Genomic DNA, 13952 nt, shown 5'->3' with positions numbered 1-13952 from the left:
AGGTCTTATTATTGATGTGCTTACTGCTTCATTAAATTCCCCTTAAGGTTTGCAGCATGGATATGGATCATTTGCAATAATAATTATGCAGTGATCAATTGATTGTGTCTGATATTGTACTTGTCACCTTGAAATTCAAAAACCATTCATTTTCGACTGTGTGAACATTTTTCTGTAATGTTAGGTACCAGCATGCAATGGTTTATTTTATAGAGGAGTGCATTTTATAAAGTTGGGAACTTATCATTAATCTTTACCTAAAAATGAAGTATCACTTGTCATTTTACAGAAATGAAAATTGCCCAACCAGCAATGTTTTGAGATTAGAAAACACAGCCTAACTTCAGAAAGATTATTCAAATTAGATTGTACGTATTTCAATAGATTCATGCATGTGTAGTAGGGACATTAGTTATTCAGTAAGACTGTATTTGAGATACAACTTAATGATCATACTTGATAAAATTACAAGCTTTAGATCTCTTTCTTTAAGACTGGTGTGTGTTCTTTGGGAAGTCTGTCTTTCTTTCTTACCAAGACTTTGATTCATGGCAGTGTTAGTTAACTGGAAAATCAATATAAAATTCTCTGACTTTAGTCATTTGAATTAGATACTGTACATTTCATGTTTTGAGTGAAATAATCATGATGACAATTGAATCTTTCTTTTATGAAGAATACTTGTAGTAATGAATGAAACACTATCCTTTATCTTGTTTGTTGAGGCCTTCAGAATTTGGAACAAAATGTTTCTTTTGAAATTTCAGTGAAATGGCTAATTAGTGGCTGCAGTTAAATGCATCTGTGCTTTCCAAACTAAAAAACAGGCAAAAGAAATGTCGCATTTGTAGGTACTACATTTGGAGCTTTTGCACAGCTTCCATTGTTACAGAATAGGAAGTGAAGACCAAAGCTATTTTTAGTGAGCTGTGATTTGATTCAAAAGTGACTTTTCCAAAGTTAAAAGCCAATTATATCAAACCAAATCATAGAATCACAGAATGGTTTGTGTTGGAAGGGACCTGAAAGATTATCCAGTTCCAACCCCCTGTCAGAGGCAGGGACATCTTCTACTAGACCATGTCACCCAAAACTCCATCCAGCCTAGCCTTGAACACTGCCAGGGATGATGCATCTGCAAATTCTCTGGGCAACCTGTGCCAGTTCTTCTACTCTATTTTTTATTACTTTTATTCAAGTTTTAAACTTCTGTTCAAAGGTCTATTTTGTTAAGAGATTTTGTTTTAATCTGTATTTTTTGTTAATTTTTTTTATCTGTATTTTGAAAGCACGTTTCTTTTATTCAAAAGGAAATTTAAAAGTTGTTCATGTTCTTTACAGTGAAATAGTTTGTGTACGTGATTTTTTTTTTCTCTCTAAAGGTGGGCATAGGTAAGTGTATACATGTGAATATTGAAATGTTTAGTATACTGGTCCTCATACAATCCATTTGAAAAGTTAACTAGTAACTTTGAAGAATTTGCAGAGTAACTGCAGTGTTAACACTGCTAATACGCAAGTGGCAAAGCTAATTGGACTGCTGGTTTCAAAATTAGCAACCTATGTAGTTTTTACCACAGCATGAATACACAATAAAGCTTACAAGGCTGCTTTAAAACTGTGACATAAGGGAAAAACTGTAAAATTTATAAAAGCAACTGTTTTTATCAGTACACATATAACTGAAATAGCTAACCTGAAGAAAGACTGTTGCTGATTGTGCCTTACTGTTTTCGGAAGTTGTACTCTTTTTAGCTTGCAAGTTTTCCGAAAGTATCCCAGGTCAATGGTGTTAAGTTCTAGAAGAACCCGAGATAAATTGCACCATGTGCAAACATACCCAATGTATCACATTATTCTGAATTAAGTTGTAAATGTCATGTAGTATTACTTTATTCCTTTTAGGCATTTGGTTCTGATGTCAACCTACATAGCCATGGCAAACCCCTCATTTTTAATGCAAAGCCCAGTTACATTTTTTTACATACCTCTCAATTTATTAAAAATTTGCTTTAGAGAAGGGTCTACTTTACCCTCCTGATGTGACTTTACCATCAGTTCTTTGAATTGAATGGTTAGAGTCATAGTATATCTGTTGCATTTTTTAGATGTACTGCAGAGTGGTTATAGTATACGGTAGTATGTCTTCAAAGCATTAGAACAGTTACTTCAGAACTATTCAAGCACTTGGGGGTATGTATGTGTACTGACTGTTTTTAATACATGTTAAGATACTCAAGACTTGTCTTCTGAAAATGCAAAAAAAAAAAGAAATATAGGTGGCAACTGCATACTAATGTTCATCAAGATATGCAGAGCCTAGTGTGTTTATTCATAAAAAACAACAGTACCTTATGCTGTAGATAAAGAGGTAGAGCCTTTTCTTACAGCTTTAGATGTTACGGCATTTGGACATTCATGTTAGAACCTTTTAAGAACTAAATATACCCATAGAAGAATCTCACACAGTGGTGATACAACCATGCATTATCAAAAAGAGGAGTTATGACAGAAAATAGCATCAATAAACTCTAGTGTGGCAAATGGTTCTATTACTTTATGGGTAGAAACTTTATGGGTAATAATAGTAGGATGCAGATTTTGATTTGTAAATTGGATTATTCCTCCTGATAGCTAGGAAGAGTAGAAGAGTTTACTCTCAAATAAGAGAGAAAAACTGATCCAACAGGAAGACAAAACCACAAATGCTATACGAAAAAATATGATGGGGTCAAATTAAGACTTATGAAGACTAGTAAGATAGCCAGTGTAGCATAAAACATTTCTACCACTTGCATACACATAAGAAATCATGTGGTATGTTGTGGTGACGTATGTGACTGGCACTTACAGAAGTTCCACATGCACTTCTGTTATTTCATATTTGCAGTGTGGTTAGCATTTGTTATTATCTATTTTTTAGAAGGTTGTCATATGTTATTGAGGCAAAACTATACAGTGCAACCTAAGATAACAATCCTGTTTAAATATATGAATATTCACAGTCTGTGAACAAATTCTTAATTTAAATTGATTTATAAAAAGCAATTATAAACAGACAAGTCAAATTTATGTCTTAGCTACAAAACACATGCGAGCCACATATCTTATTAGACTCTTTCCTGCTGAAGAGTAAGCGTCTTCATATCCTGTTCAGTTGGATGTGGAGAAATACGTATTTGCTCATTATATGCAGCAGCCTTTTACACACTGAAGGTTTGGGTTTTTTTTCGTGACACTACTGAAGTAATATGACTACTTCAGTCAACTTTTAAGTAAAATTACTCCAATTTACATTAGAGGTATGTCTTGTTAGGGAACAAATTTAATAATGGTATCACAGTCAAATAAGCTAAGTATGACCAAGCAGTCTTGTTCCTATTTTTCAAAGATGCGAATTAATTAGCTGGCTAAATATTTCACCTCAGGATCCCCTGCAGAAAAGTCAGCATACATAGCTTCACATATGCTAGTATGTATTTTAACAAGTCCTTTCAGTCATGCTACACTGACTTTGTTCAATTCAAAACCACCATTCCCCACATCAAGACAGGTCTATAGAATGATTATGTACCACACTATTGACTCTGTTACCACCCGTTACTGAGTGGCTTGAATGGTATCTAAAAAAGCATCACCCGAAGTAGTAGTAAGGAGGAGAGATTTAATGAATGATTCATGGACAGTTTATATGGTTCTGTCTTGATATTCATGGGATGAGTTTTGTTGTATGGGAATCTTGCTATCATATAGATTTTATACACTTTAATTGCTCAGTTAATTTGGAACCGTTTCATGTGAACATCACCATACTATTACTCATCAGATGAATTCCCCTTTGATAGAAGAGTCTAAACAGTAAAGTTTATTGGAATTTAATTGGGGCAAGTACAGGAATTACTATTTTGCTCAATAGTTTGTCACTGAATTATGATTGCGTATTGGAAAAATTACTGGACCATATGAATAGCCAAGGAGTGGTAGTATAGGCTTGAGTGAGAAGAATGATTTGTTAGGGTCACATGATTACAGTAGAATATGACTTAGTATGTTTTCACCACTGATCATTTACTGCAATTTGATGATTTCTAAAAAAACTGTGGCTGTTCTAAAGAAATAATGTGTTGGGTAAAAGATACATGCATGACATAGGAGGATCTGCCTCCTGGACACACCATTTGGAAGTCACATTGGAGGAAGCTTATAATTTATTTCCTTAAGGCTCCCTCATCTCTGTTCAGGAAGCTTTTCAGCTAAAACAAAAATTAAATCCCTGTATTGGGTCTAGCTGTGATGGAGTTTATTGTATTCATAGAAGCCATATGGTGCTGTAATTTAGATTTGAGGGAAGAATGGAGCAGGTAACACCCATATTCTGGCTACGGCTGAACAGTGGTTTCACAGCATCAAAGCTTTCCCTTTTTCCCAGCAAGGAGGCGAGCCTAGCAAGCTCTGAGCCCAGCAAGTAGGCAAGAGATGGCAAGAGACTAAGAGGGGACACAGCCTGGGCAGAGCCAACCTGGACTGACCAAAGTTATATTTATGTTCAGCAATAAAAGCGGAGGGGAGGTGTATTTTGAGGAAGTAACCATTGCTTGGATGCTGGCTCACCTACTTGAGAGAGGTGGTGGGTGATTATGCTTGCACCACGGCTGGGGTACACTGCAAATTACTAGACTTCACCCCACTGTTCACCACCCTGTGGGGAAACTCATTCAGCCAATTTTTTCAGTGCACTTCACTGTCTGCTCACCCAGCCTGTACTTCATTTGCTTCCCTATGAGGATCTGATAGGAGATGGTGTGGGGAAACTTGGTGTAATCAAAGCAGGCAATGTTTACTGCTCTTCCCTTGTCCACCAAGCTAGTCCTTTCACTACAGAAAGGCATCAGATTGGTTAAGCAAGACTAGAGGTTACTAAAGCATTACTGGGAATCTTTTTGGTGAATGCCAACTACTCCTATTCACTTTCTTGTCCTTTGTGTGCTTGGAAATAGCCTGGGGACAGTTGCCCTATTGCCTTCCCAGGGATTGAGGGGAGGCTGATAAGCCTTTCGTTCCCTGGGTTGTCCTTCTTGCCCTTTTTGAAGACAGGAGTCCCATTTGCTTTCCTCTAGTCTTCAGGTACCTCTACAGGTTACCACGATTGTTCAAAGATTAAAGAAAGGCCTTGCAGTGACACCACCTAGCTCCCTCAGCATGAGTGAGTGCATCCTATCAAGGCCCACAGACTTACGCATATCCAGTTTGCTTAAGCATTCTCCAACCTGATCCTCCTCCACCAAGGGTGTGTCTTGCTTGCTCCATGTTTTCCTTGCAGCTTCCAGGGCTTTGGATTCCTGAAGACTGGTCTTACCTCTGAAGAAGGTATGCAGTACTTGGGCCTTCTCCATGTCCTGTGTCACCACCAGTGGGCCCATGCTTTTCCTAGTCTTCCTTTTGCCGCTTACGTGCTTACAGAAGCCCTTCTTGTTGGCTTTGAAATCTGCTAGATTCAAATCTAGGTGGGGTTTGCTTTTCCTAACTGTATCTCTGCATGCCTGTACAGTGTGCCTGTATTATTTTCAGGTTACTTTTCTCTGTTCCCCCCTTCTCTATTTCCTTTTTCTGCATGAGTTTTGCCAGGAGGTCCTTGCTCATCTGTAAAGGCCTCTTGGCTTTTTTGCATTACTTCTGCACACTAGGATGGATCACTCTTGAGCTTGGAAGAGGGGATTTTTGCATCAGTTTTTCCTGGCCCCTCCTCCCTCCAGAGCCTATTCCTGTGGGACTCTTCCAAGCAGTTCCTTCTTCATAAGAGGCCAAAGTCTCCTCTCCTGAAGTCCTGGATGTTTTTGACCTTGGTCCCTCTTCGCAGGATCTTGAACTCCACTACTTATTCTGGCCTTATGGAAAGGCCCTAGGCACTCCCTGTACCCTGGGACTTGGAGGGCTGCATTGACTATTCAAAATTAGAATCATAGAATCCTAGAATAGTTAGGGTCGGAAAGGACCTTAAGATCAGATAGTTCCAACCCACCTGCCGTGGGCAGGCACACCTCACACTAAACCATGTCACCCAAGGTTCTGTCCAACCTGGCCTTGAACACTGCCAGAGATGAAGCATTCACAGCTTCCTTGAGCAACTCATTCCAGTGCCTCACCACCCTCACAGTAAAGAACTTCTTCCTTATATCCAATCTATACTTCCCCTGTTTAAGTTTTAACCCGTTACATCTTGTCCTGTCACTACAGTCCCTAATGAATAGTTCCTCTCTAGCATCCTTGTAGGCCCCCTTCAGTTACTGAAAGGCTGCTATGAGGTCTCCATGCTGCCTTCTCTTCCACAGGCTGAACAGCCCCAACTTTCTCAGCCTGTCTTCATACGGGAGGTGCTCCAGTCCCCTCATCATCCTCGTGGCCCTCCTCTGGACTTGTTCCAACAGTTCCATGTCCTTTTTATGTTGAGGACACCAGAACTGCACACGATACTCCAGGTGAGGTCTCACAAGAGCAGAGTAGCGGGGCAGGATCACTTCTTTTGACCTTCTGGTCACGCTCCTTTTGATGCAGCCCAGGATACGGTTGGCTTTCTGGGCTGTGAGCACACACTGAAGCTGGCTCATGTTCATTTTCTCATCGACCAATACCCCCAGGTCCTCCTCTGCAGGGCTGCTCTGAATCTCTTCTTTGCCCAACCTGTAGCTGTGCCTGGGATTGCCCCCACCCAGGTGTAGGACCTTGCACTTGTCATAGTTGAACTTCATGAGCTTGGCATCAGCCCACCTCACAAGCATATCAAGGTCCCTCTGGATGGTATTCCTTCCCTCCAGCTCATCAACTGAACCACACAGCTTGGTGCCATTGGCAAACTTGCTGAGGGCGCACTCAATCCCACTGTCCATGTCACTGACAAAGACGTTGAACAAGACCGGTCCCAACACCAATCCCTGAGGGACACCACTCCTTACTGTTTTCCACGTGGACATTGAGCCATTGACCACAACTCTTTGTGTGCAGCCATCCAGCCAGTTCTTTATCCACTGAGTGGTCCATCCATCAAATTGATGTCTGTCCAATTTAGAGACAAGGATGTCATGCAGGACAGTGTCGAATGCTTTGCACAAGTCCAGGTAGATGATACCAACTGCCTTTCCTCTATTCATCAGTTCTGTAGCCCCATCATAGAAGGCCACCAAATTGGTCAGGCAGGATTTCCCCTTAGTGAAGCAATGTTGGCTGTCACCATCCACCTCTTTTTTTCATTTGCCTTAGTCTGCTTCCCAGGACCATCTGCTCTAAGATTTTGCCGGGCACAGAGGTGAGACTGACTGGTCTGTAGTTCCCTGGGTCTCCAGATTCTCTTCGTCAAAGCCTCTGTCCTGATGGGGACAGCAGCTTCCACACCTTCTGGGGAATGTGGCCTGTAGCATGTCATATCTTAGAATTTTTAGGCTGGACTGAACTCACATGTGCCCTCTACGCCACGTACTGCCATCTGTTGGCTGCCTGTGTAAACTTACTTACAAAAAAACCCCACACATTTTTAATATAATCTTCCTCGGGTTAAATTCATGCTGTGACACACATCTGAATAAATGTTATATGCCAGAAATGATTCAAGAGATGATTTAAAAAAATATGTTCCCATTCTACTGTTGACATTCTGTTCTTGGTTTCTTGCACTGGAGAGTGGGCAACTCTCCCAGCAAGGAGTTACATTCTGAACTCTTGTGTAAAAAAAGTGCACTAGGTATATGACTGGTGATCATCTGCCCACATTCCTTCTCAGTTTCTGTTTATAGAATGCAAATAGGAGCACCAAATTAAGGTTTCTGAAATACCTGTCTTTACCCTCCCCCCCATGATTCTGGTTTTTGTCTAGTATTTCAAACTATAAAATATAATTTCATAATTTCAATTTGATAATTAAAACTTGGTTTGTTGGTTTTTTTATGGGTTGCTGTGGTTTTCTAGAGACAATTTCTTATGTTTTGAAATGCTGTTAGAAAGAGAAGCAATCAGAAAAGGGAAATCTCAAAATAAAATCTAGATAATACAGTAATATTTTTTGTGTGTGTTAGGAGTTAATAAATCTTTTTGTTCTATGAACTTTGAGAATGAGGAATTAGTTTGTAAAGCAACTATCATCAATACAGTAAGTACTGCTGCAGTTTTTTCCATACAACTCCAAGAACTACCAATAAGAACGTTCCCAACCAGCATCACTGGGCTAGCAGGGCTGCTAGTCCAGACGCTCAAAAGAGCATGAGCTCGTCCCTTCAAAACAGCCTATTTCTAGAAGGATGTTTTATTCTAGATTGCAAATGTTTGCAGTGGGTGGTGTTATTAATTAACATAAAGATATGTTTTAATGTAAAAGCTGATAGCTAAACCACCAAATAATCTTGGGGGTTTAGGTAACATACAACTGCTTCTAGGACTATTATTACAGGTATTCAATGCTGGGTGAAGCAGAGACATCACTTGGCTATCAAGATTATAAGCAATTCTGAATGTTTAGCAATCTCAAATAATGTTCAAAAACTATTACTGAACATAGTGGCTGTACTACTCCTCCTAACTGCCCATCCTGTTCAGGAGGCTCACTCTCAATAATCAAAACTCTGTTAATGTGCTTGAAAGTTGCAGTATTGGAAGGGTGAAGGCATATGCAAGCTTCAGGAAGTCTGAATACTGCAAAGATCATTACAGGGTATTACAGTGGCTTTTAGAGAACTCAGAAACAATAGTGAATACTGCCCATTTGCCACATAAACTCTCTTGGCAAAATGTAGTCTAAGTTACAGTAGTCATTTAAGTCTTGAAATTTATGGTTCCATCTCCCAGGCACATTTCCTTCATGTCCTCCCTGATAAGGAGAAAACCTAGAATATACAGTCTCTGCAGGGTCGTAGAACTGCATACTGTCAGGATCCTGATGAAAAGGAATCCAGAACCCCATCAGCCAAGTATTGCTTCAAAAATTGAGAATCAGAGAACATAATATTGTGCAATCTTACAGGAGAGTCATGGGAGAACAAGAAGAAAATCTTCCTTAACAATTGGGAAAAGAAAATAATGAACTGATGCAAGGGTAAGTCCATCAAGTTTAGGACCAAAACAGAGTCCGTTTGTTTTATTCAGATTAGATCTACACAGAACCTTTATCTTATTATCTAGCAAACCAGTTCTTCCACCCTTCTTGTAGTCATCTTCTTTTGACATTTCAAGATTCTGCTAGGTGATTATTCACATCTTTTTCAGTTCCTCAGAGGTCTCCCCAGTGTTTCTAGTTCAACATCATGATTCCATTGTTTTGGTATTCGTATTCAGTTTCTTTGTCAAGATGTCAAAATTTGTCCTGAAAAGCTCAGTTCCCAAATAGGAAAAATGGAGCATTTCTCAGTCCAATTAGCCAACTATTATCTGATCTGTTTTCAGTGACAAGAAGAGCTCTGGCAGTGCATGAGATTCAGATGTTTGACTGTCAGTTTATGTTAAATGGGTTTATCTTTTGAGGAAGCGGTCTGCAACTAAAGCACCAGTGATCTAGCTCCAAAAGCACAATACTTCCAAGTTTAAATATTTAATGCTTGCTTTTCAGCATTTACTCTGTTTCATTTGTTTGCTTCAAGTCAGCTGGTGTTACAGTAAGTTTCTAAGAAGGCTTGAGTGAAAAATAGGTGGGGAAAAGAGCAGACACAAAAATTCAGAGCTTGAATTAGGCTTTCGAGCAGAAAGTTGGTTTTCTAGCTCCAAATCAAAGTGCAAGGTAGCAGTATTGTTTACCTGCTATCTCCTATGAGACAGGTCTACAAGCCATTTGACAATCTAAAGCATCTAGCTAAGCTGTTTAATGATTAACTTGAACAGTATAGTATCCAAATGGTTGTTAGGGGAAAATATCAGACTACCAGGTTCTGCCTAGAGAATTGAACCAAGTTACAAGATTAATAATTTAATAAAAATTAAAAAAAAAAAAAGTTTAAGTTGGGGATGGGGAGCAGTCTTCCCTCCATCTATCAATGGCATTATCCTTCTATCTTCCCAATCAGGGTTACCTTGCACATTAAAGATGGAGGTTCCAGAGTGAAAGTTATAGGAATTCTTTCTGGAGTTTTCACCTGAGGATAGATAGTTCTGTCTAGAGATCCACTCTGAGCTATTTTTAATGGCAATTGTTGCAGTTTAATAGTTGCACAATTAAGACCACAAGAGTCAAAAACTGTTAGGATTCAAAGGCATTTAGAAAAGGTCTTGTGATCCATCTCCAGAAGGTAGGAAACTGCCATTCCCTGAAATAAAAGCTGTCAATGCAGAATTTGTCTTTACTCAAAGCCTCATGGCTTCAGCTTTTACCACAGAGGAGGATCATTTAGATTGTTTCAGGCAAGCAAAATACTGTATGTTTCTTCTCAAATTTTATGGGAAATATTTGTTATTTATTGAAGAAAAAAAAAATACAGCATGCTTTATTTGCATTGATGTAAGCAATCAGTTACTTAACACTTAATTAAGTATCAACAATAAATATTTAAAATTGTTGATTGAATTATTCAGGATGCATCAATTCCTCCAGGTGGACAAGGTCTGCACTACAAGAGGCATATTTCAGTATGAACTAGATTTCACTTATGTGCAAATTCAGAAAGCCACTGTTTGGAAATATTATAGAGTGAGGGAAATGAATTATCAGGGTAAAAAAGGAGCACAAAATGAAACTTTATGTAAGTTAAGCTTTTTATTTGACTATAACGTGAAGTATCTGAAATACTTATCACTGATTTTTCTAAAGGGTTAAAGTATTTGCAGCCTAAGCCTGCACTATGCTAAGGAATTTATTAATTTACATGTATTTTATGTGATAACAGGCTATTGAGGCACATTTCTATGACCTAGAGCGCATAATAAGAATATGAAATATATATTCCACAGTGCCTTTGGAATTCACAGTAGCAGGCACATTTTGAAATATTGTGGGTAATCTAAAACTATACAGCTGAATAGAAAAACAAAACTAGTTCCAAATATTAATAAATGATATGCTACTTAATATGTCAGTGTATTTGTCAGGTTGATAACATTAGCCTCAGCTGCATTCAATTCTAAACCCTGCAATATTTGAAGTTTGATATTGTGCCTCACTAAATTTAATACATGGACCTCAGTAATAGAGGAAATCACTTTAGCACTTGGCAGTTTGTAATGCTGTATAAAATTGACTGCCCTGCAAACACAACAGTGATAATAAAAACTGTGGTCAGTAGAGGGGTGTAATGCAGTTTCTAGCTTCAGCAAAGGTCCAGATGAGATTTATCGAGATTTTGCCGTTTGGATGAAGATCAACAGTGCTTCATTAATAATTAGTTGTAAGGGCACCCTTTAAAGATATGACATTTTACTTTAAAACCAGTAATTTTGAAAGAATGCTTAGTGATAGCAATGTCAAGTCCCTATGTTTCGCAGGCATGGATTTTTGCATTCAACTTGTGGGAGCATTTACTTTCACAGCAGTTACATTTAAAATCATTCAATGTATGATGCAATCCGTTACCAGTAACAAGATTCCACATGTTGTAAGAGTTCTAATGCAACTCTTAGACTCTAGAAATATTCTTCAGTCCTCCATTTTCCCTGTTGTTTTCTTCTCTAATAAATTTTCATTTGAATGTCAGTCCGTAATATCTTAGTAATATATAATTTTCCTGAATGATCTGGAACTACATTCTTATTTTCAATATTGTAGAATTAGAAGGTTTTGTAAGAAACTTATCCCTTTATCTTCCTACTGCCAGTAGTACTTTGCATAATAATTATTAGGTTAACTTACATATCTATGTTTTTTATATATTTTTGTATAAGAAACTTACATTTATGTGCTCATCAAGCCGCCTTCTGCCACCAAATTTTGATGGACATTACTGACTGTAAGGAAACAGAAATTTGTCAGGACTTCGCGCTTTGAACACAGGGACTAGATACATCAGAACAATTTCTTTTCAATGAGCATGCACAAAGTAAGATTTATGACTTTTGCAGCTCAGATGACATTCCTTACATAGTTGCTGAGCTACAGCAAATTAAAGGGATCCATGAATACTGAGGGGTGTGTTTTTGTAATGAGGGAGAAGAGACAGAAGCAATAAGAAGATAATTAAGGTAACAACTTGTGAAAAATTAAAGTGTTTCTGTCTTTCATTTTTGAATCTCTGAGCATAAACTTTGTAGTTGTTAATTTAATTGCTGATGTTCTCTGTTTCCCTGAAGAATATTAAGGATTAATCATCTGGTTCATTCCAGCAAGAGATAAGGCTTAAGTGAATTGAAATTTTACCAGTTTAACCCTGTCTTCCTCCTAATATGACATGATTAACATTCTTCAATTAACAACACATAATTATTCTAAAGGCCTCATTGCACTTACTCCATTTTTCAGGTTTAGGTTGCCCTTTGCAGGTATTTCAAAACTGAATAAAAGAAAGGCTATATTTTGGTTCTGTATTATCAGTCACCTACCTTCATACAAAATCTAAGAATTTAAATCTTTTAACTCTCTTACTTCTTTATACTCCCTTTTGTTCCTAGTAATCTCTATGTGCACATCCTGAAAATTTGTTCTGATTAGCTAAATATTTTCTTCAGCCAGTCTAAGGGCAGAGAACTACTTATTTTCCAACCTGAATAAATTTTCTTAATTATTTGTGGTTGAATACTGGTTTACAGAATTATCAATTTCATTGAGCCCTAGAATGTATAGCTGTTCATCTAAGAATTAATGCATAATGTATTGTTTCATTTTAGAATAAAAGATAATGAAAAGATTTGCTTTTACAAGAGAGTTTGTCTTAAAGCTACACTCAAGAAAAATGCAGCTCCTTTTTATGTATCCTGGTATTTACTGAAGTACTTTCCTACTGTCTTTCAAATAGCACAGAGTAGGCCTTGTGTCTGATGAATAATCAAGTAATTGTTAATGGGAAAGCATCCTTAATTTACAGTAAATTGAGAGAAAACAAAACTAGATATTAATAAAATTCACCTGTTTTTCATCTAGAACGTAGGAGATGCAGTATTTTGCTGATACATAGTTTTAAAGGCAAACAGTCACATTTGCATGTCTAGTGCTTAAAACATTCCATATTTTTAAATCCTTTTCAGTCAGTGGGACCTTTAAAGATCAATTATTTTCCATTAGAATTTTTATGATGACACAGATCTAAATATCTATGTAAGAGGCTAAAAATTCAGCTGCGTAGGATAAATATGTGATATGAGATTGCCTTGAAATTTCATGGGATTATTTTCTGAGAACTGATCCATAGCTGGACAGCATTATACTGATAGGCCCACAGTCAGATCACCAGTGTAGAGATTTATTGAGGCATTTCTACATCCAGATGTGTGTCTGGATGCCAGCAGTTCTCTAAGGATCAACTGGTACTAGATAGAAGAAGCTCCATCTGCTTGAGGCCTAAGTAATTCTGCACTTACAGGTATAAGCATGGAGACCTAGAATATATTATAGAGAGTTCAGTGAGGAGCATGTTTAGTTGTTATCTCTGTTTTCAAAGCTAGACAACTCAGCGCATATTACCTTTTTATTGCATGCTGATTAGGTTATTAATCAGAATTTAAAGTTTTGAACACTGGGAGATGCAATGTGGCTATAGAGAGCATTATTTTCGTAACCAGTTTCTGTAACAGCAACAATCATTTCTGCTGTGTGTGAAACAATCTTAAATAAATGTTACTTCAGCTTTTAGATACAAGAAGGTACTATTTAATTTGCAACTTTAGTAATTAATTATGTATTCTGTAGTAGATCTTCTAATTTCACTAGACACAGCATACTTTTCTGCATAGAATCATGGAATACTCAGGGTTGGAAAGGACCTCAAGATCATCTAGGTCCAACCCCCCCCTGCCATGGGTGGGACACCTCACTCTAGACAGGTTGCCCAAGAATAGTA

The 13952-nt window shown here is 37.8% G+C and overlaps 1 protein-coding gene across 18 annotated transcripts in view; it reads left to right on the top strand.

Moving 5' to 3' along the window:
* RBFOX1 (RNA binding fox-1 homolog 1) overlaps positions 1–13952 on the top strand; it is an 892094-nt gene that overhangs the window by 536243 nt on the left and 341899 nt on the right. The window lies entirely within an intron of this gene.

This window comes from Lathamus discolor, chromosome 6 (assembly GCF_037157495.1).
Source record: "Lathamus discolor isolate bLatDis1 chromosome 6, bLatDis1.hap1, whole genome shotgun sequence".
NCBI lineage: Eukaryota > Metazoa > Chordata > Aves > Psittaciformes > Psittacidae > Lathamus > Lathamus discolor.
This window is presented reverse-complemented; position numbering and strand designations above follow the sequence as displayed.